This window comes from Crinia signifera, chromosome 4 (genome assembly GCF_055691185.1).
Source record: "Crinia signifera chromosome 4, ASM5569118v1, whole genome shotgun sequence".
NCBI classification, from domain to species: domain Eukaryota; kingdom Metazoa; phylum Chordata; class Amphibia; order Anura; family Myobatrachidae; genus Crinia; species Crinia signifera.
The window spans coordinates 293252027-293275519 of NC_139220.1; the positions used below are offsets into that span (position 1 = coordinate 293252027).

Below are 23493 nucleotides of genomic sequence, written 5' to 3' on the forward strand. Positions count from 1 at the left end.
TTCCAGAATTCAGGAATCGATGTCAAATTTGAATTCTTTCAAAAGAATGTTTCAGAGACAAATAAATCAAAGCATGTAAAGATAGCTTCACAAAAAGCATTAAAGACAAATTGTGCAAGGGCATTCAAAGAATCTGCTTAATTTCTACAATTGTCCAAACCTTTAAGTAAGAAAGCGACTTATGAGCAAGAAAAAAAACACTAAATGCTGTGACCCGAATTCGAACCGGGGTTGCTGCGGCCACAACGCAGAGTACTAACCACTATACGATCACGGCAACGAAGACGAGCCAGGTAGGAATCGAACCTACAATCTTCTGATCCGTAGTCAGACGCGTTATCCGTTGCGCCACTGGCCCAGGTGACATACGGTAAGTTTAGTGTCCTATCTGTTTTTGAATCTAGTTTTGGATTTTAGAGTTCTTTTTAGTATATACTGTACAGAATGAATTTGAAAGAGTTACCTATGCACTTGCTCCAGGGCTAGTTTCCTGTTAACATTGCAAGACAATTTTCTTATTACTGCAAAAACATCTTTTCAATGTGTGATGAACTTGCTAAGACAAAGCCTCAAGATTTTAATTTCCAGAATTCAGTAATTGATGTCAAATTTGAATTCTTTCAAAAGAATGTTTCACAGACAAATAAATCAAAGCATGTAAAGATAGCTTCACAAAAAGCATTAAAGACAAATTGTGCAAGGGCATTCAAAGAATCTGCTTAATTTCTACAATTGTCCAAACCTTTAAGTAAGAAAGCGACTTATGAGCAAGAAAAAAAACACTAAATGCCGTGACCCGGATTCGAACCGGGGTTGCTGCGGCCACAACGCAGAGTACTAACCACTATACGATCACGGCAACGAAGACGAGCCAGGTAGGAATCGAACCTACAATCTTCTGATCCGTAGTCAGACGCGTTATCCGTTGCGCCACTGGCCCAGGTGACATATGATAAGTTTAGTGTCCTATCTGTTTTTGAATCTAGTTTTGGATTTTAGAGTTCTTTTTAGTATATACTGTACAGAATGAATTTGAAAGAGTTACCTATGCACTTGCTCCAGGGCTAGTTTCCTGTTAACATTGCAAGACAATTTTCTTATTACTGCAAAAACATCTTTTCAGTGTGTGATGAACTTGCTAAGCCTCAAGATTTTAATTTCCAGAATTCAGGAATCGATGTCAAATTTGAATTCTTTCAAAAGAATGTTTCAGAGACAAATAAATCAAAGCATGTAAAGATAGCTTCACAAAAAGCATTAAAGACAAATTGTGCAAGGGCATTCAAAGAATCTGCTTAATTTCTACAATTGTCCAAACCTTTAAGTAAGAAAGCGACTTATGAGCAAGAAAAAAAACACTAAATGCTGTGACCCGAATTCGAACCGGGGTTGCTGCGGCCACAACGCAGAGTACTAACCACTATACGATCACGGCAACGAAGACGAGCCAGGTAGGAATCGAACCTACAATCTTCTGATCCGTAGTCAGACGCGTTATCCGTTGCGCCACTGGCCCAGGTGACATACGGTAAGTTTAGTGTCCTATCTGTTTTTGAATCTAGTTTTGGATTTTAGAGTTCTTTTTAGTATATACTGTACAGAATGAATTTGAAAGAGTTACCTATGCACTTGCTCCAGGGCTAGTTTCCTGTTAACATTGCAAGACAATTTTCTTATTACTGCAAAAACATCTTTTCAATGTGTGATGAACTTGCTAAGACAAAGCCTCAAGATTTTAATTTCCAGAATTCAGTAATTGATGTCAAATTTGAATTCTTTCAAAAGAATGTTTCACAGACAAATAAATCAAAGCATGTAAAGATAGTATATACTGTACAGAATGAATTTGAAAGAGTTACCTATGCACTTGCTCCAGGGCTAGTTTCCTAATAACATTGCAAGACAATTTTCTTATTACTGCAAAAACATCTTTTCAATGTGTGATGAACTTGCTAAGACAAAGCCTCAAGATTTTAATTTCCAGAATTCAGTAATTGATGTCAAATTTGAATTCTTTCAAAAGAATGTTTCACAGACAAATAAATCAAAGCATGTAAAGATAGCTTCACAAAAAGCATTAAAGACAAATTGTGCAAGTGCATTCAAAGAATCTGCTTAATTTCTAAAATTGTCCAAACCTTGAAGTAAGAAAGCGACCTTTCAGCAGGAAAAAAAACACTAAATGCCGTGACCCGGATTCGAACCGGGGTTGCTGCGGCCACAACGCAGAGTACTAACCACTATACGATCACGGCAACGAAGACGAGCCAGGTAGGAATCGAACCTACAATCTTCTGATCCGTAGTCAGACGCGTTATCCGTTGCGCCACTGGCCCAGGTGACATACGGTAAGTTTAGTGTCCTATCTGTTTTTGAATCTAGTTTTGGATTTTAGAGTTCTTTTAATATATACTGTACAGAATGAATTTGAAAGAGTTACCTATGCACTTGCTCCAGGGCTAGTTTCCTGTTAACATTGCAAGACAATTTTCTTATTACTGCAAAAACATCTTTTCAGTGTGTGATGAACTTGCTAAGACAAAGCCTCAAGATTTTAATTTCCAGAATTCAGGAATCGATGTCAAATTTGAATTCTTTCAAAAGAATGTTTCACAGACAAATAAATCAAAGCATGTAAAGATAGCTTCACAAAAAGCATTAAAGACAAATTGTGCAAGGGCATTCAAAGAATCTGCTTAATTTCTACAATTGTCCAAACCTTTAAGTAAGAAAGCGACTTATGAGCAAGAAAAAAAACACTAAATGCCGTGACCCGGATTCGAACCGGGGTTGCTGCGGCCACAACGCAGAGAACTAACCACTATACGATCACGGCAACGAAGACGAGCCAGGTAGGAATCGAACCTACAATCTTCTGATCCGTAGTCAGACGCGTTATCCGTTGCGCCACTGGCCCAGGTGAAATACGCTAAGTTTAGTGTCCTATCTGTTTTTGAACCTAGTTTTGGATTTTAGAGTTCTTTTAAGTATATACTGTACAGAATGAATTTGAAAGAGTTACCTATGCACTTGCTCCAGGGCTAGTTTCCTGTTAACATTGCAAGACAATTTTCTTATTACTGCAAAAACATCTTTTCAGTGTGTGATGAACTTGCTAAGACAAAGCCTCAAGATTTTAATTTCCAGAATTCAGTAATTGATGTCAAATTTGAATTCTTTCAAAAGAATGTTTCACAGACAAATAAATCAAAGCATGTAAAGATAGCTTCACAAAAAGCATTAAAGACACATTGTGCAAGTGCATTCAAAGAATCTGCTTAATCTCTAAAATTGTCCAAACCTTGAAGTAAGAAAGCGACCTTTCAGCAGGAAAAAAAACACAATATGCCGTAACCCGGATTCGAACCAGGGTTGATGCGGCCACAACGCAGAGTACTAACCACTATACGATCACGGCAACGAAGACGAGCCAGGTAGGAATCGAACCTAAAATCTTCTGATCCGTAGTAAGACGCGTTATCCGTTGCGCCACTGGCCCAGGTGACATACGGTAAGTTTAGTGTCCTATCTGTTTTTGAACCTAGTTTTGGATTTTAGAGTTCTTTTAAGTATATACTGTACAGAATGAATTTGAAAGAGTTACCTATGCACTTGCTCCAGGGCTAGTTTCCTGTTAACATTGCAAGACAATTTTCTTATTACTGCAAAAACATCTTTTCAGTGTGTGATGAACTTGCTAAGCCTCAAGATTTTAATTTCCAGAATTCAGGAATCGATGTCAAATTTGAATTCTTTCAAAAGAATGTTTCAAAGACAAATAAATCAAAGCATGTAAAGATAGCTTCACAAAAAGCATTAAAGACAAATTGTGCAAGGGCATTCAAAGAATCTGCTTAATTTCTAAAATTGTCCAAACCTTGAAGTAAGAAAGCGACCTTTCAGCAGGAAAAAAAACACAAAATGCCGTAACCCGGATTCGAACCAGGGTTGCTGCGGCCACAACGCAGAGTACTAACCACTATACGATCACGGCAACGAAGACGAGCCAGGTAGGAATCGAATCTACAACCTTCTGATCCGTAGTCAGACGCGTTATCCGTTGCGCCACTGGCCCAGGTGACATATGATAAGTTTGGTGTCCTATCTGTTTTTTAATCTAGTTTTGGATTTTAGAGTTCTTTTTAGTATATACTGTACAGAATGAATTTGAAAGAGTTACCTATGCACTTGCTCCAGGGCTAGTTTCCTGTTAACATTGCAAGACAATTTTCTTATTACTGCAAAAACATCTTTTCAGTGTGTGATGAACTTGCTAAGACAAAGCCTCAAGATTTTAATTTCCAGAATTCAGTAATTGATGTCAAATTTGAATTCTTTCAAAAGAATGTTTCAAAGACAAATAAATCAAAGCATGTAAAGATAGCTTCACAAAAAGCATTAAAGACAAATTGTGCAAGGGCATTCAAAGAATCTGCTTAATTTCTACAATTGTCTAAACCTTTAAGTAAGAAAGCGACTTATGAGCAAGAAAAAAAACACTAAATGCCGTGACCCGGATTCGAACCGGGGTTGCTGCGGCCACAACGCAGAGTACTAACCACTATACGATCACGGCAACGAAGACGAGCCAGGTAGGAATCGAACCTAAAATCTTCTGATCCGTAGTCAGACGCGTTATCCATTGCGCCACTGGCCCAGGTGACATACGGTAAGTTTAGTGTCCTATCTGTTTTTGAACCTAGTTTTGGATTTTAGAGTTCTTTTAAGTATATACTGTACAGAATGAATTTGAAAGAGTTACCTATGCACTTGCTCCAGGGCTAGTTTCCTGTTAACATTGCAAGACAATTTTCTTATTACTGCAAAAACATCTTTTCCGTGTGTGATGAACTTGCTAAGCCTCAAGATTTTAATTTCCAGAATTCAGGAATCGATGTCAAATTTGAATTCTTTCAAAAGAATGTTTCAGAGACAAATAAATCAAAGCATGTAAAGATAGCTTCACAAAAAGCATTAAAGACAAATTGTGCAAGGGCATTCAAAGAATCTGCTTAATTTCTACAATTGTCCAAACCTTTAAGTAAGAAAGCGACTTATGAGCAAGAAAAAAAACACTAAATGCCGTGACCCGGATTCGAACCGGGGTTGCTGCGGCCACAACGCAGAGTACTAACCACTATACGATCACGGCAACGAAGACGAGCCAGGTAGGAATCGAACCTAAAATCTTCTGATCCGTAGTAAGACGCGTTATCCGTTGCGCCACTGGCCCAGGTGACACACGGTAAGTTTAGTGTCCTATCTGTTTTTGAACCTAGTTTTGGATTTTAGAGTTCTTTTAAGTATATACTGTATAGAATGAATTTGAAAGAGTTACCTATGCACTTGCTCCAGGGCTAGTTTCCTGTTAACATTGCAAGACAATTTTCTTATTACTGCAAAAACATCTTTTCAGTGTGTGATGAACTTGCTAAGACAAAGCCTCAAGATTTTAATTTCCAGAATTCAGTAATCGATGTCAAATTTGAATTCTTTCAAAAGAATGTTTCACAGACAAATAAATCAAAGCATGTAAAGATAGCTTCACAAAAAGCATTAAAGACAAATTGTGCAAGTGCATTCAAAGAATCTGCTTAATCTCTAAAATTGTCCAAACCTTGAAGTAAGAAAGCGACCTTTCAGCAAGAAAAAAAACACAAAATGCCGTAACCCGGATTCGAACCAGGGTTGCTGCGGCCACAACGCAGAGTACTAACCACTATACGATCACGGCAACGAAGACGAGCCAGGTAGGAATCGAATCTACAACCTTCTGATCAGTAGTCAGACGCGTTATCCGTTGCGCCACTGGCCCAGGTGACATATGATAAATTTAGTGTCCTATCTGTTTTTTAATCTAGTTTTGGATTTTAGAGTTCTTTTTAGTATATACTGTACAGAATGAATTTGAAAGAGTTACCTATGCACTTGCTCCAGGGCTAGTTTCCTGTTAACATTGCAAGACAATTTTCTTATTACTGCAAAAACATCTTTTCAGTGTGTGATGAACTTGCTAAGACAATGCCTCAAGATTTTAATTTCCAGAATTCAGTAATTGATGTCAAATTTGAATTCTTTCAAAAGAATGTTTCAAAGACAAATAAATCAAAGCATGTAAAGATAGCTTCACAAAAAGCATTAAAGACAAATTGTGCAAGGGCATTCAAAGAATCTGCTTAATTTCTACAATTGTCCAAACCTTTAAGTAAGAAAGCGACTTATGAGCAAGAAAAAAAACACTAAATGCCGTGACCCGGATTCGAACCGGGGTTGCTGCGGCCACAACGCAGAGTACTAACCACTATACGATCACGGCAACGAAGACGAGCCAGGTAGGAATCGAACCTAAAATCTTCTGATCCGTAGTAAGACGCGTTATCCGTTGCGCCACTGGCCCAGGTGACATACGGTAAGTTTAGTGTCCTATCTGTTTTTGAACCTAGTTTTGGATTTTAGAGTTCTTTTAAGTATATACTGTACAGAATGAATTTGAAAGAGTTACCTATGCACTTGCTCCAGGGCTAGTTTCCTGTTAACATTGCAAGACAATTTTCTTATTACTGCAAAAACATCTTTTCAGTGTGTGATGAACTTGCTAAGACAAAGCCTCAAGATTTTAATTTCCAGAATTCAGTAATTGATGTCAAATTTGAATTCTTTCAAAAGAATGTTTTAAAGACAAATAAATCAAAGCATGTAAAGATAGCTTCACAAAAAGCATTAAAGACAAATTGTGCAAGGGCATTCAAAGAATCTGCTTAATTTCTACAATTGTCCAAACCTTTAAGTAAGAAAGCGACTTATGAGCAAGAAAAAAAACACTAAATGCCGTGACCCGGATTCGAACCGGAGTTGCTGCGGCCACAACGCAGAGTACTAACCACTATACGATCACGGTTACGAAGACGAGCCAGGTAGGAATCGAACCTACAATCTTCTGATCCGTAGTCAGACGCGTTATCCGTTGCGCCACTGGCCCAAGTGACATACGGTAAGTTTAGTGTCCTATCTGTTTTTGAATCTAGTTTGGGATTTTAGAGTTCTTTTTAGTATATACTGTACAGAATGAATTTGAAAGAGTTACCTATGCACTTGCTCCAGGGCTAGTTTCCTGTTAACATTGCAAGACAATTTTCTTATTACTGCAAAAACATCTTTTCAGTGTGTGATGAACTTGCTAAGCCTCAAGATTTTAATTTCCAGAATTCAGGAATCGATGTCAAATTTGAATTCTTTCAAAAGAATGTTTCACAGACAAATAAATCAAAGCATGTAAAGATAGCTTCACAAAAAGCATTAAAGACAAATTGTGCAAGTGCATTCAAAGAATCTGCTTAATTTCTACAATTGTCCAAACCTTTAAGTAAGAAAGCGACTTATGAGCAAGAAAAAAAACACTAAATGCCGTGACCCGGATTCGAACCGGGGTTGCTGCGGCCACAACGCAGAGTACTAACCACTATACGATCACGGCAACGAAGACGAGCCAGGTAGGAATCGAACCTACAATCTTCTGATCCGTAGTCAGACGCGTTATCCGTTGCGCCACTGGCCCAGGTGACATACGCTAAGTTTAGTGTCCTATCTGTTTTTGAACCTAGTTTTGGATTTTAGAGTTCTTTTAAGTATATACTGTTCAGAATGAATTTGAAAGAGTTACCTATGCACTTGCTCCAGGGCTAGTTTCCTGTTAACATTGCAAGACAATTTTCTTATTACTGCAAAAACATCTTTTCAGTGTGTGATGAACTTGCTTAGACAAAGCCTCAAGATTTAAATTTCCAGAATTCAGTAATTGATGTCAAATTTGAATTCTTTCAAAAGAATGTTTCACAGACAAATAAATCAAAGCATGTAAAGATAGCTTCACAAAAAGCATTAAAGACAAATTGTGCAAGTGCATTCAAAGAATCTGCTTAATTTCTAAAATTGTCCAAACCTTGAAGTAAGAAAGCGACCTTTAAGCAGGAAAAAAAACACTAAATGCCGTGACCCGGATTCGAACCGGGGTTGCTGCGGCCACAACGCAGAGTACTAACCACTATACGATCACGGCAACGAAGACGAGCCAGGTAGGAATCGAACCTACAATCTTCTGATCCGTAGTCAGACGCGTTATCTGTTGCGCCACTGGCCCAGGTGACATACGGTAAATTTAGTGTCCTATCTGTTTTTGAACCTAGTTTTGGATTTTAGAGTTCTTTTAAGTATATACTGTACAGAATGAATTTGAAAGAGTTACCTATGCACTTGCTCCAGGGCTAGTTTCCTGTTAACATTGCAAGACAATTTTCTTATTACTGCAAAAACATCTTTTCAGTGTGTGATGAACTTGCTAACACAAAGCCTCAAGATTTTAATTTCCAGAATTCAGGAATCGATGTCAAATTTGAATTCTTTCAAAAGAATGTTTCACAGACAAATAAATCAAAGCATGTAAAGGTAGCTTCACAAAAAGCATTAAAAACAAATTGTGCAAGGTTATTCAAAGAATCTGCTTAATTTCTACAATTGTCCAAACCTTTAAGTAAGAAAGCGACTTATGAGCAAGAAAAAAAACACTAAATGCCGTGACCCGGATTCGAACCGGGGTTGCTGCGGCCACAACGCAGAGTACTAACCACTATACAATCACAGCAACGAAGACGAGTCAGGTAGGAATCGAACCTACAATCTTCTGATCCGTAGTCAGACGCGTTATCCATTGCGCCACTGGCCCAGGTGACATACGGTAAGTTTAGTGACCTATCTGTTTTTGAATCTAGTTTTGGATTTTAGAGTTCTTTTTAGTATATACTGTACAGAATGAATTTGAAAGAGTTACCTATGCACTTGCTCCAGGGCTAGTTTCCTGTTAACATTGCAAGACAATTTTCTTATTACTGCAAAAACATCTTTTCAGTGTGTGATGAACTTGCTAAGCCTCAAGATTTTAATTTCCAGAATTCAGGAATCGATGTCAAATTTGAATTCTTTCAAAAGAATGTTTCAGAGACAAATAAATCAAAGCATGTAAAGATAGCTTCACAAAAAGCATTAAAGACAAATTGTGCAAGTGCATTCAAAGAATCTGCTTAATTTCTAAAATTGTCCAAACCTTGGCCCAGGTGACATGCGGTAAGTTTAGTGTCCTATCTGTTTTTGAATCTAGTTTTGGATTTTAGAGTTCTTTTTAGTATATACTGTACAGAATGAATTTAAAAGAGTTACCTATGCACTTGCTCCAGGGCTAGTTTCCTGTTAACATTGCAAGACAATTTTCTTATTACTGCAAAAACATCTTTTCAGTGTGTGATGAACTTGCTTAGACAAAGCCTCAAGATTTAAATTTCCAGAATTCAGTAATTGATGTCAAATTTGAATTCTTTCAAAAGAATGTTTCACAGACAAATAAATCAAAGCATGTAAAGATAGCTTCACAAAAAGCATTAAAGACAAATTGTGCAAGTGCATTCAAAGAATCTGCTTAATTTCTAAAATTGTCCAAACCTTGAAGTAAGAAAGCGACCTTTCAGCAGGAAAAAAAAACACTAAATGCCGTGACCCGGATTCGAACCGGGGTTGCTGCGGCCACAACGCAGAGTACTAACCACTATACGATCACGGCAACGAAGACGAGCCATGTAGGAATCGAACCTACAATCTTCTGATCCGTAGTCAGACGCGTTATCTGTTGCGCCACTGGCCCAGGTGACATTCGGTAAATTTAGTGTCCTATCTGTTTTTGAACCTAGTTTTGGATTTTAGAGTTCTTTTTAGTATATACTGTACAGAATGAATTTGAAAGAGTTACCTATGCACTTGCTCCAGGGCTAGTTTCCTGTTAACATTGCAAGACAATTTTCTTATTACTGCAAAAACATCTTTTCAGTGTGTGATGTACTTGCTAAGACAAAGCCTCAAGATTTTAATTTTCAGAATTCAGGAATTGATGTCAAATTTGAATTCTTTCAAAAGAATGTTTCACAGACAAATAAATCAAAGCATGTAAAGATAGCTTCACAAAAAGCATTAAAGACAAATTGTGCAAGGGCATTCAAAGAATCTGCTTAATTTCTACAATTGTCCAAACCTTTAAGTAAGAAAGCGACTTATGAGCAAGAAAAAAAACACTAAATGCCGTGACCCGGCTTCGAACCGGGGTTGCTGCGGCCACAACGCAGAGTACTAACCACTATACGATCACGGCAACGAAGACGAGCCAGGTAGGAATCGAACCTACAATCTTCTGATCCGTAGTCAGACGCGTTATCCGTTGCGCCACTGGCCCAGGTGACATACGGTAAGTTTAGTGTCCTATCTGTTTTTGAATCTAGTTTTGGATTTTAGAGTTCTTTTTAGTATATACTGTACAGAATGAATTTGAAAGAGTTACCTATGCACTTGCTCCAGGGCTAGTTTCCTGTTAACATTGCAAGACAATTTTCTTATTACTGCAAAAACATCTTTTCAGTGTGTGATGAACTTGCTAAGCCTCAAGATTTTAATTTCCAGAATTCAGGAATCGATGTCAAATTTTAATTCTTTCAAAAGAATGTTTCAGAGACAAATAAATCAAAGCATGTAAAGATAGCTTCACAAAAAGCATTAAAGACAAATTGTGCAAGGGCATTCAAAGAATCTGCTTAATTTCTACAATTGTCCAAACCTTTAAGTAAGAAAGCGACTTATGAGCAAGAAAAAAAACAATAAATGCCGTGACCCGGATTCGAACCGGGGTTGCTGCGGCCACAACGCAGAGTACTAACCACTATACGATCACGGCAACGAAGACGAGCCAGGTAGGAATCGAACCTACAATCTTCTGATCCGTAGTCAGACGCGTTATCCGTTGCGCCACTGGCCCAGGTGACATACGGTAAGTTTAGTGTCCTATCTGTTTTTGAATCTAGTTTTGGATTTTAGAGTTCTTTTTAGTATATACTGTACAGAATGAATTTGAAAGAGTTACCAATGCACTTGCTCCAGGGCTAGTTTCCTGTTAACATTGCAAGACAATTTTCTTATTACTGCAAAAACATCTTTTCAGTGTGTGATGAACTTGCTAAGCCTCAAGATTTTAATTTCCAGAATTCAGGAATTGATGTCAAATTTGAATTCTTTCAAAAGAATGTTTCAGAGACAAATAAATCAAAGCATGTAAAGATAGCTACACAAAAAGCATTAAAGACAAATTGTGCAAGGGCATTCAAAGAATCTGCTTAATTTCTACAATTGTCCAAACCTTTAAGTAAGAAAGCGACTTATGAGCAAGAAAAAAAACACTAAATGCCGTGACCCGGATTCGAACCGGGGTTGCTGCGGCCACAACGCAGAGTACTAACCACTATACGATCACGGCAACGAAGACGAGCCAGGTAGGAATCGAACCACAATCTTCTGATCCGTAGTCAGACGCGTTATCCGTTGCGCCACTGGCCCAGGTGACATACGGTAAGTTTAGTGTCCTATCTGTTTTTGAATCTAGTTTTGGATTTTAGAGTTCTTTTTAGTATATACTGTACAGAATGAATTTGAAAGAGTTACCTATGCACTTGCTCCAGGGCTAGTTTCCTGTTAACATTGCAAGACAATTTTCTTATTACTGCAAAAACATCTTTTCAGTGTGTGATGAACTTGCTAAGACAAAGCCTCAAGATTTTAATTTCCAGAATTCAGGAATCGATGTCAAATTTGAATTCTTTCAAAAGAATGTTTCACAGACAAATAAATCAAAGCATGTAAAGATAGCTTCACAAAAAGCATTAAAAACAAATTGTGCAAGGTTATTCAAAGAATCTGCTTAATTTCTACAATTGTCCAAACCTTTAAGTAAGAAAGCGACTTATGAGCAAGAAAAAAAACACTAAATGCCGTGACCCGGATTCGAACCGGGGTTGCTGCGGCCACAACGCAGAGTACTAACCACTATACGATCAAGGCAACGAAGACGAGCCAGGTAGGAATCGAACCTACAATCTTCTGATCCGTAGTCAGACGCGTTATCCGTTGCGCCACTGGCCCAGGTGACATACGCTAAGTTTAGTGTCCTATCTGTTTTTGAACCTAGTTTTGGATTTTAGAGTTCTTTTAAGTATATACTGTACAGAATGAATTTGAAAGAGTTACCTATGCACTTGCTCCAGGGCTAGTTTCCTGTTAACATTGCAAGACAATTTTCTTATTACTGCAAAAACATCTTTTCAGTGTGTGATGAACTTGCTAAGACAAAGCCTCAAGATTTTAATTTCCAGAATTCAGTAATTGATGTCAAATTTGAATTCTTTCAAAAGAATGTTTCACAGACAAATAAATCAAAGCATGTAAAGATAGCTTCACAAAAAGCATTAAAGACAAATTGTGCAAGTGCATTCAAAGAATCTGCTTAATTTCTAAAATTGTCCAAACCTTGAAGTAAGGAAGCGACCTTTCAGCAGGAAAAAAAACACTAAATGCCGTGACCCGGATTCGAACCGGGGTTGCTGCGGCCACAACGCAGAGTACTAACCACTATACGATCAAATAAATCAAAGCATGTAAAGATAGCTTCACAAAAAGCATTAAAGACAAATTGTGCAAGGGCATTCAAAGAATCTGCTTAATTTCTACAATTGTCCAAACCTTGAAGTAAGAAAGCGACTTTTGAGCAAGAAAAAAAACACTAAATGCCGTGACCCGGATTCGAACCGGGGTTGCTGCGGCCACAACGCAGAGTACTAACCACTATACGATCACGGCAACGAAGACGAGCCAGGTAGGAATCGAACCTACAATCTTCTGATCCATAGTCAGACGTGTTATCTGTTTCGCCACTGGCCCAGGTGACCTATGGTAAGGTTAGTGTCCTATCTGTTTTTGAGCCCAGTTTTGGATTTTAGAGTTCTTTTAAGTATATACTGTACAGAATGAATTTGAAAGAGTTACCTATGCACTTGCTCCAGGGCTAGTTTCCTGTTAACATTGCAAGACAATTTTCTTATTACTGCAAAAACATCTTTTCAGTGTGTGATGAACTTGCTAAGCCTCAAGATTTTAATTTCCAGAATTCAGGAATCGATGTCAAATTTGAATTCTTTCAAAAGAATGTTTCAGAGACAAATAAATCAAAGCATGTAAAGATAGCTTCACAAAAAGCATTAAAGACAAATTGTGCAAGGGCATTCAAAGAATCTGCTTAATTTCTACAATTGTCCAAACCTTTAAGTAAGAAAGCGACTTATGAGCAAGAAAAAAAACACTAAATGCCGTGACCCGGATTCGAACCGGGGTTGCTGCGGCCACAACGCAGAGTACTAACCACTATACGATCAAGGCAACGAAGACGAGCCAGGTAGGAATCGAACCTACAATCTTCTGATCCGTAGTCAGACGCGTTATCCGTTGCGCCACTGGCCCAGGTGACATACGCTAAGTTTAGTGTCCTATCTGTTTTTGAACCTAGTTTTGGATTTTAGAGTTCTTTTAAGTATATACTGTACAGAATGAATTTGAAAGAGTTACCTATGCACTTGCTCCAGGGCTAGTTTCCTGTTAACATTGCAAGACAATTTTCTTATTACTGCAAAAACATCTTTTCAGTGTGTGATGAACTTGCTAAGACAAAGCCTCAAGATTTTAATTTCCAGAATTCAGTAATTGATGTCAAATTTGAATTCTTTCAAAAGAATGTTTCACAGACAAATAAATCAAAGCATGTAAAGATAGCTTCACAAAAAGCATTAAAGACAAATTGTGCAAGTGCATTCAAAGAATCTGCTTAATTTCTAAAATTGTCCAAACCTTGAAGTAAGGAAGCGACTTATGAGTAAGAAAAAAAACACTAAATGCCGTGACCCGGATTCGAACCGGGGTTGCTGCGGCCACAACGCAGAGTACTAACCACTATACGATCATGGCAACGAAGACGAGCCAGGTAGAAATCGAACCTACAATCTTCTGATCTGTAGTCAGACGCGTTATCCGTTGCGCCACTGGCCCAGGTGACATACGGTAAGTTTAGTGTCCTATCTGTTTTTGAATCTAGTTTTGGATTTTAGAGTTCTTTTTAGTATATACTGTACAGAATGAATTTGAAAGAGTTACCTATGCACTTGCTCCAGGGCTAGTTTCCTGTTAACATTGCAAGACAATTTTCTTATTACTGCAAAAACATCTTTTCAGTGTGTGATGAACTTGCTAAGCCTCAAGATTTTAATTTCCAGAATTCAGGAATCGATGTCAAATTTGAATTCTTTCAAAAGAATGTTTCAGAGACAAATAACTCAAAGCATGTAAAGATAGCTTCACAAAAAGCATTAAAGACAAATTGTGCAAGGGCATTCAAAGAATCTGCTTAATTTCTACAATTGTCCAAACCTTTAAGTAAGAAAGCGACTTATGAGCAAGAAAAAAAACACTAAATGCCGTGACCCGGATTCGAACCGAGGTTGCTGCGGCCACAACGCAGAGTACTAACCACTATACGATCGCGGCAACGAAGACGAGCCAGGTAGGAATCGAACCTACAATCTTCTGATCCGTAGTCAGACGCGTTATCCGTTGCGCCACTGGCCCAGGTGACATACGCTAAGTTTAGTGTCCTATCTGTTTTTGAACCTAGTTTTGGATTTTAGAGTTCTTTTAAGTATATACTGTACAGAATGAATTTGAAAGAGTTACCTATGCACTTGCTCCAGGGCTAGTTTCCTGTTAACATTGCAAGACAATTTTCTTATTACTGCAAAAACATCTTTTCAGTGTGTGATGAACTTGCTAAGACAAAGCCTCAAGATTTTAATTTCCAGAATTCAGTAATTGATGTCAAATTTGAATTCTTTCAAAAGAATGTTTCACAGACAAATAAATCAAAGCATGTAAAGATAGCTTCACAAAAAGCATTAAAGACAAATTGTGCAAGTGCATTCAAAGAATCTGCTTAATTTCTAAAATTGTCCAAACCTTGAAGTAAGGAAGCGACCTTTCAGCAGGAAAAAAAACACTAAATGCCGTGACCCGGATTCGAACCGGGGTTGCTGCGGCCACAACTTAGAGTACTAACCACTATACGATCAAATAAATCAAAGCATGTAAAGATAGCTTCACAAAAAGCATTAAAGACAAATTGTGCAAGGGCATTCAAAGAATCTGCTTCATTTCTACAATTGTCCAAACCTTTAAGTAAGAAAGCGACTTATGAGCAAGAAAAAAAACACTAAATGTCGTGACCCGGATTCGAACCGGGGTTGCTGCGGCCACAACGCAGAGTACTAACCACTATACGATCAAATAAATCAAAGCATGTAAAGATAGCTTCACAAAAAGCATTAAAGACAAATTGTGCAAGGGCATTCAAAGAATCTGCTTAATTTCTACAATTGTCCAAACCTTGAAGTAAGAAAGCGACCTTTAAGCAGGAAAAAAAACACTAAATGCCGTGACCCGGATTCGAACCGGGGTTGCTGCGGCCACAACGCAGAGTACTAACCACTATACGATCACGGCAACGAAGACGAGCCAGGTAGGAATCGAACCTACAATCTTCTGATCCGTAGTCAGACGCGTTATCTGTTGCGCCACTGGCCCAGGTGACATACGGTAAATTTAGTGTCCTATCTGTTTTTGAACCTAGTTTTGGATTTTAGAGTTCTTTTAAGTATATACTGTACAGAATGAATTTGAAAGAGTTACCTATGCACTTGCTCCAGGGCTAGTTTCCTGTTAACATTGCAAGACAATTTTCTTATTACTGCAAAAACATCTTTTCAGTGTGTGATGAACTTGCTAACACAAAGCCTCAAGATTTTAATTTCCAGAATTCAGGAATCGATGTCAAATTTGAATTCTTTCAAAAGAATGTTTCACAGACAAATAAATCAAAGCATGTAAAGGTAGCTTCACAAAAAGCATTAAAAACAAATTGTGCAAGGTTATTCAAAGAATCTGCTTAATTTCTACAATTGTCCAAACCTTTAAGTAAGAAAGCGACTTATGAGCAAGAAAAAAAACACTAAATGCAGTGACCCGGATTCGAACCGGGGTTGCTGCGGCCACAACGCAGAGTACTAACCACTATACGATCACAGCAACGAAGACGAGTCAGGTACGAATCGAACCTACAATCTTCTGATCCGTAGTCAGACGCGTTATCCATTGCGCCACTGGCCCAGGTGACATACGGTAAGTTTAGTGACCTATCTGTTTTTGAATCTAGTTTTGGATTTTAGAGTTCTTTTTAGTATATACTGTACAGAATGAATTTGAAAGAGTTACCTATGCACTTGCTCCAGGGCTAGTTTCCTGTTAACATTGCAAGACAATTTTCTTATTACTGCAAAAACATCTTTTCAGTGTGTGATGAACTTGCTAAGCCTCAAGATTTTAATTTCCAGAATTCAGGAATCGATGTCAAATTTGAATTCTTTCAAAAGAATGTTTCAGAGACAAATAAATCAAAGCATGTAAAGATAGCTTCACAAAAAGCATTAAAGACAAATTGTGCAAGGGCATTCAAAGAATCTGCTTAATTTCTACAATTGTCCAAACCTTTAAGTAAGAAAGCGACTTATGAGCAAGAAAAAAAACACTAAATGCCGTGACCCGGATTCGAACCGGGGTTGCTGCGGCCACAACGCAGAGTACTAACCACTAAACGATCACGGCAACGAAAACGAGCCAGGTAGGAATCGAACCTACAATCTTCTGATCCGTAGTCAGACGCGTTATCCGTTGCGCCACTGGCCCAGGTGACATACGCTAAGTTTAGTGTCCTATCTGTTTTTGAACCTAGTTTTGGATTTTAGAGTTCTTTTAAGTATATACTGTACAGAATGAATTTGAAAGAGTTACCTATGCACTTGCTCCAGGGCTAGTTTCCTGTTAACATTGCAAGACAATTTTCTTATTACTGCAAAAACATCTTTTCAGTGTGTGATGAACTTGCTAAGACAAAGCCTCAAGATTTTAATTTCCAGAATTCAGTAATTGATGTCAAATTTGAATTCTTTCAAAAGAATGTTTCACAGACAAATAAATCAAAGCATGTAAAGATAGTGTCACGAACCTGACTTGTTTCACATTTATTTCCTGATGCTGGTCTGGTTCCTAGCTGCTGCTGTTGCAGCTGCTTTCCATTCCTCAGTGATTAACTCCAATGAAGCTTCCTGAGTTCTGCACTAGTCACATGTTCCAGGTACTCAAGGTATAATTCTTAGTTCTGGCTGCTGCTGCAGCTGCAGACAATTAGCAATCACCTGGAGGAATATAAGCCAGCTTCCCAGAGTCCTCCTTGCCTTGAACAACTGTTCATTCTGCTTCCTGAGTGGTTACCCCAGAGACAGAGAGTTCCAAGGCTCCTGGTTATCCAGTCTCCAGTGATCCCATCTCCAAGTGTCCTGCTGCTTCTGCTGCTACTTACCTGGTTCCGGTCATCTCCAGAGACTCCTGCTAATTCCATCCTGCGGTTGAGTGAGCAAGCTATTCCCTGCAGAGGATACCACTGGCACTGGCTAGCAATCTCCACTAGCTCTCAGGCTAGACCCCTTGGCTTCCAGGCCAAACTACCTTCAAACCTATCAGTGACTTTCTTCCATCTCAGTCCTGATCTGCCGACAGGCACTGTCTACCTCACAGTCGACACTCAGCTTCTGCCGCCTATCCCTGACTAACAACATCTGCGTCATCCCTGGCATCCATCAGTTGTTGCATCTGAGTATTGTCACGTTATCATCTATTGTCGACATTGTGTCAACTGTTTCCCAAAGGGCCTCCAGAGACTCTGTGCTTCCGTCATCTCCTGGTGACTAACAACATCCGTGTCATCTCCGACATCCATCAGTTGCCGCATTCAAGCATTGTCACATCTACATCTGTTGTCGACATCCTGTGTCAACGGTTTTCCCAAGTGTCTCCAGAGGTTCTGTCACTCTCTCCAGGTTATCTACATCATGTACTGACGACTCCCAGGTCATCACCACCGGCTCTCTGGCCATCCCGCAGCTCCCAGGCTGTCAACTGTCATCACCGGCTCCCAGGCCGTCTCGCAGCTCCCAGGCTGCCAACTCCGGCTCCCAGGCCATCCCGCAGCTCCCAGGCTGCCAACTGTCATCTCCGGCTCCCAGGCCGTCTCGCAGCTCCCAGGCTGCCAACTACAACTCCGGCTCCCAGGCTGTCCCACAGCTCCCAGGCTGTCTACTATCTTCCCCGGCTCTCAGGCCGTCTCCAAAGACATTTCCTCATTTCTCCAGTGTCCTCACTCCCAGCCCGCATCCAGAGGACCAGGACAGGGGGCCGCGACCTGCTTGCCAGACGCAGCCAAGCCCATAGTTCCTTGCGGGACTTCCTGGTGAACACCGCTGGCAAGTTAGACTCCGCGCCCCTGCTTCTGGTCTCCGCCAACCCTCTGGTTCGCTCTGCTCGGCTTCCCAGTCTCATCTGAGAATCCATCCTGTTGCTATACCGGTGCCTCCAGTCGCCTCACATCTGACTGCCGACATCCTACGTCGACAACTCCCGCAGCTTCCAGACTGTTCACTGTCAACCTCGGCTTCCAGGCCGTCTCAAGGCACAACTCCAGCCTCAGTCCCAGCCTGTACCCAGAGGGCCAGAGCAGGAGGCTGCGCCCCTGTTCCTGGTCGTTGCCAACACTGAGTTACTGTGCCCTGGTTTCCCTGTGTAGGTCACATACCAAACCTTCTATATCCTGCTACCCAGCGCCCTCCACTGGCCCACCACGGTCACAGCTGAGTACACAAGAACCCTCGGTGCTGACAGATTGTTCAAGGCCAATGTACTTGGCTCACGATCCAAGTGTGGGACCAGCGGCTCTTCCAGGTGTCTCCGGCCATATGAAGATCCAAGAAGCCACTCAGCAAGGGATAATGAAGAGTCTCCAGGGAGTATCCACCCGATTGGATACTATACAGCAGTCGTTGACACCTCTTGCGTCGACTGCCCAAAAATTTTTTGCGTCACCTGTTGCCACTTCCAGTTTGGATGATCTCCATCAATTTCTGGGTACTTCTAGTCCACGTTCCAATTCAACACCGGTTGTTCCAGTAACCTGTCCCCGGTCCCCCATGGATTGTCCGCGGATTTCCCACTTACCTTATCAAAGGGATTTTGAGCCTCTGAGTGTTCTTCATAAATTGTTGGAACAGCTGCAAAGCCTTCTGTCCACTATAATTCTGCTAATACCAGAGATTCTTCAGAGTACACAAGTTACCGCAAGAAGTTCCGTGCAAACCACTGCAACGAAACAATCTCCTGTTACAAACTCTCTTAGAAATAATCTATTCTCTTCCATGCAGTGTGAAGACAAAGTCAGGAGGTTCTCGCATCCCAAATGCTCGGAAGCTGAACGTCAGCGTCGCAGACAGCTCCACCTATGCTTCTACTGTGGTAGTGCTAGTCACCTTATTAGAGACTGTAACCTCTGTACATCCAGGAGGGGTGACAAGCCCCAATACCGCACTGCTCTTTTGCATAATTCTTCTGAAACATCTGCTCCCGCCATCTCTGCCTCAGTCACGCATATTCCTAGTTCCAAGTCTGAGAACCAGAGGAGGATGTACAAGTCTTGCGTCACTAAAAGTGTCCCAGATTCCTTAGTCCCAAATAAAACATCTGTGTCCGTAGCCTCGGATGAGGTACCTGATCCTGTAGCTTGTGTTGGGACATCTGTAGCTACAATCCAAGGAAGTGTTTTGAAAATATCAGCCTCCAGTGAGGCATCTGATGCTTTGACCCCAGAAGAGGTTTCTGTTTCTCCAGTTCCAGAAATGGCACCCAAGCCATTTACTCCAGGTCAGCCTTCTTCCTGTGCCATTATGTCTACACCCTGTGTAGTCCAGGTCCAAGACGGACCATCTGTATACCCGGATTCTGTCCGTTCCGGTTCCAGCCCGGACTCCGCCTGTTTCAGTGTCGAACTTCAGTCTAATCCTCTTAGTAATGGTCTTCCCATTATGAACCTAAAAGGAGGTTCAGGTTCAAATTCTTCAATGGACCGTCTACTCCCAACGGATGAAGTTGTTACCATAATCCCAGAGACTTCCTCCATCAGCCTAAATACTGAAGATTTTACTGTAAGTAGTTCACCATTGTACTTTGAGGGTGATTTTGCCCAATTTCGCTGTATTCTCCAAAAAATCCTCGCACAGATGGATTCTGATCCATCAGTAGTCATAACTCCTGCTAACGCAGTTAGACTTTTACTACTCTCCTTCAAAGGTAAAGCCTTGGAATGGGCTAATTCCTTCATCGAATCTAAGGATCCCATACTTAGTGACCTCCCGGCATTTCTAAAAGCAGTTCAAAGAGAATTCCCTCCAAAACCAGCTCCTTTGGGACCTTTGAAAGGTTCCGCCAGGGTCACTGAGAGCTTATCCACTACTGCACCATCATTTTCCGAACAAGATCAAGTTATATTGAATCAAGGTATATCTCAATTAAAAGATTGCAATTCCTCCACGGTATATCAGCAGTCTCAAATTTCTGGAGTATCCAAACTTGAACAAGACCAGAGACTACAGGATCCGTATATTAACAGTCATCATATCTCCAGAGATAAAGATGTTTCTATACCCCATTCTCCTGACTTAAGGTTGGGTGTAGTTTCACTCTGTTCTTCGGCAGGTTCTTTTAGGAATTCTAGCCTCATGGATGTACCAGCTAACATCACTTCGGTCCCTAAAGAGAGGAATACTGATCATTCAGAGTCTGCAATCTGTATTGGTTCTTCTACTTTACATTATTCACATGACTCTCTAACTGATATCTCCAAGAGAAAGGATCATATATGTCCACTAGAATTGGACTCAGATTCCGATTATGACCCAGTTTATGATGAAACTCCCTATCCAGGAGGTTTTATCCTTCCCGACCATGTTTTTCTCCAAGACGATACTCCAATAAATTCAGTTTTTTTTGATGATGGATGGTCCACCTGTTCCGAAGATGAAAACTAAGAGGATCTGTGAAAAACTCAGTTGTGAGTTCTTTAGTTCCCCTGCCAAGTTCATTGGGGTGTCCGGAGTCCACCCTAAAAAGGGGGGGTACTGTCACGAACCTGACTTGTTTCACATTTATTTCCTGATGCTGGTCTGGTTCCTAGCTGCTGCTGTTGCAGCTGCTTTCCATTCCTCAGTGATTAACTCCAATGAAGCTTCCTGAGTTCTGCACTAGTCACATGTTCCAGGTACTCAAGGTATAATTCTTAGTTCTGGCTGCTGCTGCAGCTGCAGACAATTAGCAATCACCTGGAGGAATATAAGCCAGCTTCCCAGAGTCCTCCTTGCCTTGAACAACTGTTCATTCTGCTTCCTGAGTGGTTACCCCAGAGACAGAGAGTTCCAAGGCTCCTGGTTATCCAGTCTCCAGTGATCCCATCTCCAAGTGTCCTGCTGCTTCTGCTGCTACTTACCTGGTTCCGGTCATCTCCAGAGACTCCTGCTAATTCCATCCTGCGGTTGAGTGAGCAAGCTATTCCCTGCAGAGGATACCACTGGCACTGGCTAGCAATCTCCACTAGCTCTCAGGCTAGACCCCTTGGCTTCCAGGCCAAACTACCTTCAAACCTATCAGTGACTTTCTTCCATCTCAGTCCTGATCTGCCGACAGGCACTGTCTACCTCACAGTCGACACTCAGCTTCTGCCGCCTATCCCTGACTAACAACATCTGCGTCATCCCTGGCATCCATCAGTTGTTGCATCTGAGTATTGTCACGTTATCATCTATTGTCGACATTGTGTCAACTGTTTCCCAAAGGGCCTCCAGAGACTCTGTGCTTCCGTCATCTCCTGGTGACTAACAACATCCGTGTCATCTCCGACATCCATCAGTTGCCGCATTCAAGCATTGTCACATCTACATCTGTTGTCGACATCCTGTGTCAACGGTTTTCCCAAGTGTCTCCAGAGGTTCTGTCACTCTCTCCAGGTTATCTACATCATGTACTGACGACTCCCAGGTCATCACCACCGGCTCTCTGGCCATCCCGCAGCTCCCAGGCTGTCAACTGTCATCACCGGCTCCCAGGCCGTCTCGCAGCTCCCAGGCTGCCAACTCCGGCTCCCAGGCCATCCCGCAGCTCCCAGGCTGCCAACTGTCATCTCCGGCTCCCAGGCCGTCTCGCAGCTCCCAGGCTGCCAACTACAACTCCGGCTCCCAGGCTGTCCCACAGCTCCCAGGCTGTCTACTATCTTCCCCGGCTCTCAGGCCGTCTCCAAAGACATTTCCTCATTTCTCCAGTGTCCTCACTCCCAGCCCGCATCCAGAGGACCAGGACAGGGGGCCGCGACCTGCTTGCCAGACGCAGCCAAGCCCATAGTTCCTTGCGGGACTTCCTGGTGAACACCGCTGGCAAGTTAGACTCCGCGCCCCTGCTTCTGGTCTCCGCCAACCCTCTGGTTCGCTCTGCTCGGCTTCCCAGTCTCATCTGAGAATCCATCCTGTTGCTATACCGGTGCCTCCAGTCGCCTCACATCTGACTGCCGACATCCTACGTCGACAACTCCCGCAGCTTCCAGACTGTTCACTGTCAACCTCGGCTTCCAGGCCGTCTCAAGGCACAACTCCAGCCTCAGTCCCAGCCTGTACCCAGAGGGCCAGAGCAGGAGGCTGCGCCCCTGTTCCTGGTCGTTGCCAACACTGAGTTACTGTGCCCTGGTTTCCCTGTGTAGGTCACATACCAAACCTTCTATATCCTGCTACCCAGCGCCCTCCACTGGCCCACCACGGTCACAGCTGAGTACACAAGAACCCTCGGTGCTGACAGATAGCTTCACAAAAAGCATTAAAGACAAATTGTGCAAGTGCATTCAAAGAATCTGCTTAATTTCTAAAATTGTCCAAACCTTGGCCCAGGTGACATGCGGTAAGTTTAGTGTCCTATCTGTTTTTGAATCTAGTTTTGGATTTTAGAGTTCTTTTTAGTATATACTGTACAGAATGAATTTAAAAGAGTTACCTATGCACTTGCTCCAGGGCTAGTTTCCTGTTAACATTGCAAGACAATTTTCTTATTACTGCAAAAACATCTTTTCAGTGTGTGATGAACTTGCTTAGACAAAGCCTCAAGATTTAAATTTCCAGAATTCAGTAATTGATGTCAAATTTGAATTCTTTCAAAAGAATGTTTCACAGACAAATAAATCAAAGCATGTAAAGATAGCTTCACAAAAAGCATTAAAGACAAATTGTGCAAGTGCATTCAAAGAATCTGCTTAATTTCTAAAATTGTCCAAACCTTGAAGTAAGAAAGCGACCTTTCAGCAGGAAAAAAAACACTAAATGCCGTGACCCGGATTCGAACCGGGGTTGCTGCGGCCACAACGCAGAGTACTAACCACTATACGATCACGGCAACGAAGACGAGCCAGGTAGGAATCGAACCTACAATCTTCTGATCCGTAGTCAGACGCGTTATCTGTTGCGCCACTGGCCCAGGTGACATACGGTAAATTTAGTGTCCTATCTGTTTTTGAACCTAGTTTTGGATTTTAGAGTTCTTTTTAGTATATACTGTACAGAATGAATT

General features: G+C 41.1%; 38 non-coding genes across 38 annotated transcripts; all 38 read right to left on the bottom strand.

Annotated features, from left to right (window-relative positions):
- Positions 1 to 285: 285 nt before the first annotated feature.
- Positions 286 to 358, bottom strand: TRNAR-ACG (transfer RNA arginine (anticodon ACG)). Its single transcript has one exon. It is a non-coding gene; the product is annotated as a tRNA-Arg (tRNA).
- A 429-nt stretch (positions 359 to 787) lies between these two features.
- Positions 788 to 859, bottom strand: TRNAH-GUG (transfer RNA histidin (anticodon GUG)). Its single transcript has one exon. It is a non-coding gene; the product is annotated as a tRNA-His (tRNA).
- An 8-nt stretch (positions 860 to 867) lies between these two features.
- Positions 868 to 940, bottom strand: TRNAR-ACG (transfer RNA arginine (anticodon ACG)). The gene has a single exon. It is a non-coding gene; the product is annotated as a tRNA-Arg (tRNA).
- Positions 941 to 1443: 503 nt separating this feature from the next.
- TRNAR-ACG (transfer RNA arginine (anticodon ACG)) lies at positions 1444 to 1516 on the bottom strand. Its single transcript has one exon. It is a non-coding gene; the product is annotated as a tRNA-Arg (tRNA).
- Positions 1517 to 2183: 667 nt separating this feature from the next.
- Positions 2184 to 2255, bottom strand: TRNAH-GUG (transfer RNA histidin (anticodon GUG)). Its single transcript has one exon. It is a non-coding gene; the product is annotated as a tRNA-His (tRNA).
- Positions 2256 to 2263: 8 nt separating this feature from the next.
- TRNAR-ACG (transfer RNA arginine (anticodon ACG)) lies at positions 2264 to 2336 on the bottom strand. The gene has a single exon. It is a non-coding gene; the product is annotated as a tRNA-Arg (tRNA).
- Positions 2337 to 2844: 508 nt separating this feature from the next.
- On the bottom strand, positions 2845 to 2917 carry TRNAR-ACG (transfer RNA arginine (anticodon ACG)). The gene has a single exon. It is a non-coding gene; the product is annotated as a tRNA-Arg (tRNA).
- Positions 2918 to 3922: 1005 nt separating this feature from the next.
- TRNAH-GUG (transfer RNA histidin (anticodon GUG)) lies at positions 3923 to 3994 on the bottom strand. Its single transcript has one exon. It is a non-coding gene; the product is annotated as a tRNA-His (tRNA).
- An 8-nt stretch (positions 3995 to 4002) lies between these two features.
- On the bottom strand, positions 4003 to 4075 carry TRNAR-ACG (transfer RNA arginine (anticodon ACG)). The gene has a single exon. It is a non-coding gene; the product is annotated as a tRNA-Arg (tRNA).
- A 429-nt stretch (positions 4076 to 4504) lies between these two features.
- TRNAH-GUG (transfer RNA histidin (anticodon GUG)) lies at positions 4505 to 4576 on the bottom strand. The gene has a single exon. It is a non-coding gene; the product is annotated as a tRNA-His (tRNA).
- Positions 4577 to 4584: 8 nt separating this feature from the next.
- On the bottom strand, positions 4585 to 4657 carry TRNAR-ACG (transfer RNA arginine (anticodon ACG)). Its single transcript has one exon. It is a non-coding gene; the product is annotated as a tRNA-Arg (tRNA).
- A 423-nt stretch (positions 4658 to 5080) lies between these two features.
- On the bottom strand, positions 5081 to 5152 carry TRNAH-GUG (transfer RNA histidin (anticodon GUG)). The gene has a single exon. It is a non-coding gene; the product is annotated as a tRNA-His (tRNA).
- A 510-nt stretch (positions 5153 to 5662) lies between these two features.
- Positions 5663 to 5734, bottom strand: TRNAH-GUG (transfer RNA histidin (anticodon GUG)). The gene has a single exon. It is a non-coding gene; the product is annotated as a tRNA-His (tRNA).
- Positions 5735 to 5742: 8 nt separating this feature from the next.
- On the bottom strand, positions 5743 to 5815 carry TRNAS-ACU (transfer RNA serine (anticodon ACU)). The gene has a single exon. It is a non-coding gene; the product is annotated as a tRNA-Ser (tRNA).
- A 429-nt stretch (positions 5816 to 6244) lies between these two features.
- On the bottom strand, positions 6245 to 6316 carry TRNAH-GUG (transfer RNA histidin (anticodon GUG)). Its single transcript has one exon. It is a non-coding gene; the product is annotated as a tRNA-His (tRNA).
- Positions 6317 to 6906: 590 nt separating this feature from the next.
- On the bottom strand, positions 6907 to 6979 carry TRNAR-ACG (transfer RNA arginine (anticodon ACG)). Its single transcript has one exon. It is a non-coding gene; the product is annotated as a tRNA-Arg (tRNA).
- A 423-nt stretch (positions 6980 to 7402) lies between these two features.
- Positions 7403 to 7474, bottom strand: TRNAH-GUG (transfer RNA histidin (anticodon GUG)). The gene has a single exon. It is a non-coding gene; the product is annotated as a tRNA-His (tRNA).
- Positions 7475 to 7482: 8 nt separating this feature from the next.
- On the bottom strand, positions 7483 to 7555 carry TRNAR-ACG (transfer RNA arginine (anticodon ACG)). The gene has a single exon. It is a non-coding gene; the product is annotated as a tRNA-Arg (tRNA).
- Positions 7556 to 7984: 429 nt separating this feature from the next.
- On the bottom strand, positions 7985 to 8056 carry TRNAH-GUG (transfer RNA histidin (anticodon GUG)). The gene has a single exon. It is a non-coding gene; the product is annotated as a tRNA-His (tRNA).
- Positions 8057 to 8064: 8 nt separating this feature from the next.
- TRNAR-ACG (transfer RNA arginine (anticodon ACG)) lies at positions 8065 to 8137 on the bottom strand. Its single transcript has one exon. It is a non-coding gene; the product is annotated as a tRNA-Arg (tRNA).
- A 429-nt stretch (positions 8138 to 8566) lies between these two features.
- TRNAH-GUG (transfer RNA histidin (anticodon GUG)) lies at positions 8567 to 8638 on the bottom strand. Its single transcript has one exon. It is a non-coding gene; the product is annotated as a tRNA-His (tRNA).
- Positions 8639 to 8646: 8 nt separating this feature from the next.
- Positions 8647 to 8719, bottom strand: TRNAR-ACG (transfer RNA arginine (anticodon ACG)). Its single transcript has one exon. It is a non-coding gene; the product is annotated as a tRNA-Arg (tRNA).
- An 816-nt stretch (positions 8720 to 9535) lies between these two features.
- TRNAH-GUG (transfer RNA histidin (anticodon GUG)) lies at positions 9536 to 9607 on the bottom strand. The gene has a single exon. It is a non-coding gene; the product is annotated as a tRNA-His (tRNA).
- Positions 9608 to 10197: 590 nt separating this feature from the next.
- On the bottom strand, positions 10198 to 10270 carry TRNAR-ACG (transfer RNA arginine (anticodon ACG)). The gene has a single exon. It is a non-coding gene; the product is annotated as a tRNA-Arg (tRNA).
- Positions 10271 to 10693: 423 nt separating this feature from the next.
- On the bottom strand, positions 10694 to 10765 carry TRNAH-GUG (transfer RNA histidin (anticodon GUG)). Its single transcript has one exon. It is a non-coding gene; the product is annotated as a tRNA-His (tRNA).
- Positions 10766 to 10773: 8 nt separating this feature from the next.
- On the bottom strand, positions 10774 to 10846 carry TRNAR-ACG (transfer RNA arginine (anticodon ACG)). Its single transcript has one exon. It is a non-coding gene; the product is annotated as a tRNA-Arg (tRNA).
- A 423-nt stretch (positions 10847 to 11269) lies between these two features.
- TRNAH-GUG (transfer RNA histidin (anticodon GUG)) lies at positions 11270 to 11341 on the bottom strand. Its single transcript has one exon. It is a non-coding gene; the product is annotated as a tRNA-His (tRNA).
- A 589-nt stretch (positions 11342 to 11930) lies between these two features.
- Positions 11931 to 12003, bottom strand: TRNAR-ACG (transfer RNA arginine (anticodon ACG)). Its single transcript has one exon. It is a non-coding gene; the product is annotated as a tRNA-Arg (tRNA).
- Positions 12004 to 12645: 642 nt separating this feature from the next.
- TRNAH-GUG (transfer RNA histidin (anticodon GUG)) lies at positions 12646 to 12717 on the bottom strand. Its single transcript has one exon. It is a non-coding gene; the product is annotated as a tRNA-His (tRNA).
- Positions 12718 to 13301: 584 nt separating this feature from the next.
- Positions 13302 to 13374, bottom strand: TRNAR-ACG (transfer RNA arginine (anticodon ACG)). Its single transcript has one exon. It is a non-coding gene; the product is annotated as a tRNA-Arg (tRNA).
- A 429-nt stretch (positions 13375 to 13803) lies between these two features.
- Positions 13804 to 13875, bottom strand: TRNAH-GUG (transfer RNA histidin (anticodon GUG)). The gene has a single exon. It is a non-coding gene; the product is annotated as a tRNA-His (tRNA).
- An 8-nt stretch (positions 13876 to 13883) lies between these two features.
- TRNAC-ACA (transfer RNA cysteine (anticodon ACA)) lies at positions 13884 to 13956 on the bottom strand. The gene has a single exon. It is a non-coding gene; the product is annotated as a tRNA-Cys (tRNA).
- Positions 13957 to 14459: 503 nt separating this feature from the next.
- TRNAR-ACG (transfer RNA arginine (anticodon ACG)) lies at positions 14460 to 14532 on the bottom strand. The gene has a single exon. It is a non-coding gene; the product is annotated as a tRNA-Arg (tRNA).
- Positions 14533 to 15387: 855 nt separating this feature from the next.
- TRNAH-GUG (transfer RNA histidin (anticodon GUG)) lies at positions 15388 to 15459 on the bottom strand. The gene has a single exon. It is a non-coding gene; the product is annotated as a tRNA-His (tRNA).
- An 8-nt stretch (positions 15460 to 15467) lies between these two features.
- Positions 15468 to 15540, bottom strand: TRNAR-ACG (transfer RNA arginine (anticodon ACG)). The gene has a single exon. It is a non-coding gene; the product is annotated as a tRNA-Arg (tRNA).
- Positions 15541 to 16625: 1085 nt separating this feature from the next.
- TRNAR-ACG (transfer RNA arginine (anticodon ACG)) lies at positions 16626 to 16698 on the bottom strand. Its single transcript has one exon. It is a non-coding gene; the product is annotated as a tRNA-Arg (tRNA).
- Positions 16699 to 23247: 6549 nt separating this feature from the next.
- Positions 23248 to 23319, bottom strand: TRNAH-GUG (transfer RNA histidin (anticodon GUG)). Its single transcript has one exon. It is a non-coding gene; the product is annotated as a tRNA-His (tRNA).
- Positions 23320 to 23327: 8 nt separating this feature from the next.
- On the bottom strand, positions 23328 to 23400 carry TRNAR-ACG (transfer RNA arginine (anticodon ACG)). Its single transcript has one exon. It is a non-coding gene; the product is annotated as a tRNA-Arg (tRNA).
- Positions 23401 to 23493: the final 93 nt, after the last annotated feature.